This window comes from Alosa sapidissima, chromosome 12, assembly GCF_018492685.1.
Source record: "Alosa sapidissima isolate fAloSap1 chromosome 12, fAloSap1.pri, whole genome shotgun sequence".
Taxonomy (NCBI): Eukaryota; Metazoa; Chordata; class Actinopteri; order Clupeiformes; family Clupeidae; genus Alosa; species Alosa sapidissima.
Window position 1 is genome coordinate 34737057 of NC_055968.1, and position 2845 is coordinate 34739901.

Consider the following 2845-nt stretch of genomic DNA (forward strand, 5'->3'; position numbering starts at 1 on the left):
ACACACACAACCGCGCTCTCTCTCTCTCTCTCTCTCGCTCTCTCTCTCTCTCTCTCTCTCTCTCCCTTTCCCTCTCTTTCTCTCATTCACCAGAGTTTGTTCTTCAACAGCAGTTCAGCAGAAGAGAAAAACATGGCCTCTGCGAGCGCCTCAAGCTTGGTGGCACACTGCCCCCTGCAGGCTCGTTTGCTCCCTGCACCCCCCTCCTCTCCGACATCGGCTCCCTCTGGCCCAGTCTGCATGTGTCGCCGTGACGACAATAAATCCATAAAAAAGACAAATGAACAGAGTGGTGCCGAGAGTTCGTTCAGTGCCGTTTGAAGTCCATTAGAGGACCCTGCCTTCTGACTGACTGAGAGCGGGCAGGAGGGCAGGCGAGAGGAGACATGTTGGCGACGGATGCCATTTGGACGCCACTTGGACGTGGCTTTTGTGCTGCCCGTACAGCAAGCACACTGTGTGATTAGCCCATAATAGGGCTGCCCAGGCCAACTTGACTGGGCTCCAGAATTGTGAATAATTATTGTATCTGCCCAGCGTTGGATTTTTCGAACGCTCCTTGCTCACTTGTGTGTGTGTATGCGTGTGTGTGTGTGTGTGTGTGTGTGTGTGTGTGTGTGTGTGTGTGTGTGTGTGTCGGGGCCAGAGAGGCTACCTTGGGGCACTACGGGGCATGGTATGACAAAAACGTCCGCCATCTCCTGTCCCTGATCCCTCTGTCGTCCAGCGTGAGAGCCAGAGAATGTCCTCTCCCTGTGGACCGGGCTGTCCATTGTTGCCGAGCCTCCGCACCAAGGCCAGCTGCTACAGCAAGGCAGATCGGAGGCTTTGTTTGTCCAACAGCTCTCGCCCTCGCTCTCACCCTCCCCAGGAGGACACTAAGTCCTACACTTCTGAGAGCGCCTGATGACCGTCGCTTTTTCACGTGAGGACACTTTGGAGTCCTACGCATCTGAGAGCGTCTGATGGCCGTAGCCTTTTCACGGGGGAAGCAGGTCAGCGGAGCACGCGGGCGAGACTCACCAGCCGTGCGGAGTGGAGTGGCGAGGAGAGCAGCGGGTCAAAAGGTCACTACATCAGACGCTATTGATTTCCTGGCCCCGAGCAAGTCTCAGCAACCAGACACAGGACAGCCTGCAGCCATGGCCAAGGACATGCACTCACACACACACACACACACACACACACACAAACAGGCCTTATGTCTTTTTAAAGCCTATTCACCACTGAGTGTACACACGTATTGACCCTACAGCAATGAGCCATCAAACTGGAGCATGTACATTAGACAGCCACACACACACACACACACACACACACACACACACACAGAGACACACACACACACACACACACACAGAGACACACACACACACACACAGACACACACACACACACACACATAATATATCTGTATGTGTATATATATATATATATATATGCCATGTTAGAATATTTACTAATGATAGTGGTCATCTAGAGCTAGATACTATATAACTATATTGATAATGGTCATCTAGAGCTAGATATTATAAACCTTGGTCAGTATACCAACACATCAAGCTCTTCTCAGTAGTAGTTACATCTGGATAAACAGTGTTGTAAATAGTGTTGTAACAACGTATTAGCAAAACTGAAACTTAATGCACTAAATATACATTTTAAATGTAAATGAAATATCAGCATATTTTAAATGTAAATGAAATATCAGGATATTTTATGTATGTAGATGAACTCGTCGATGAATTAGTCAAATGCTGATGATGTAGCGATACACCAAAATTAAACGAGTAATGAGTTATGTATTAAGTACTGTAATTCCTTCTTTTTGATCTATTATATGCATGTTTAATTACCATTTAATTACCATTTAATTATTTTTGATAATCACAACTTGCGTTTGCTTTAGTTTCTTCTATATCAATAGTATATCAACACATTGATTAACCAGTTTGGTAACACTAGTTTCTTCTATATCAATAGTATATCAACACATTGATTAACCAGTTTGGTAACACTAGTTTCTTCTATATCAATAGTATATCAACACATTGATTAACCAGTTTGGTAACACTAGTTTCTTCTATATCAATAGTATATCAACACATATTAACCAGTTTAGTAACAGTTTATTTTAGGGAGCACATGATCACCTTTAATGCATAACTAATATGTGTATGAATTAGTGCTCAACAAGGTCTGTATTAAGCATCACTGCACATTTATCTTTTTTGCATTTTGCATCAATAGGTAATTCACCCTTGGAAAATCCTTAATAAGCAACTAGTTGGTCTTGATCTAGTTACTCATATATAGTATAGTAGATATATAGTATGGATCAAAATAGAGAGTTTATAGACTTATAGTAACATATTAAAACAATGTATTTGAAGGCTATAAAGTTTCTTGTTATAAAGCATTTTGATCCATAGCATATATATATCAATAACCTTAGATCAAAACCAAGTTGCTTATTTTGGATTCACCAAGAATAAATCACCAGTAAGAATAAGGAATTGCTGAATAAAGACCTAATAAATGTGTAATGGCACTTCATACAGTCCTTATTAAGCGCTAAAACATCCACATTACTTATGAATTAATGGCTAACACGTGTTCTCTAAACTAAAGTGTTGCCACCAGTTCAAATGTATAGTATTTAAATATCCATCAACTGCTGTGTAAATTAAACTTTTTACTCCTACAAATGTGTGTGATTTTCTCAGATGAATTGGCCTATAAAATCATTGGCCCATATTAATACTTATGTTCAGAGAAATATTAATGAGTATCTGTTCCATGCCTATGATTAATGAATTATCAGATGATGAAGGTGATAACCTTG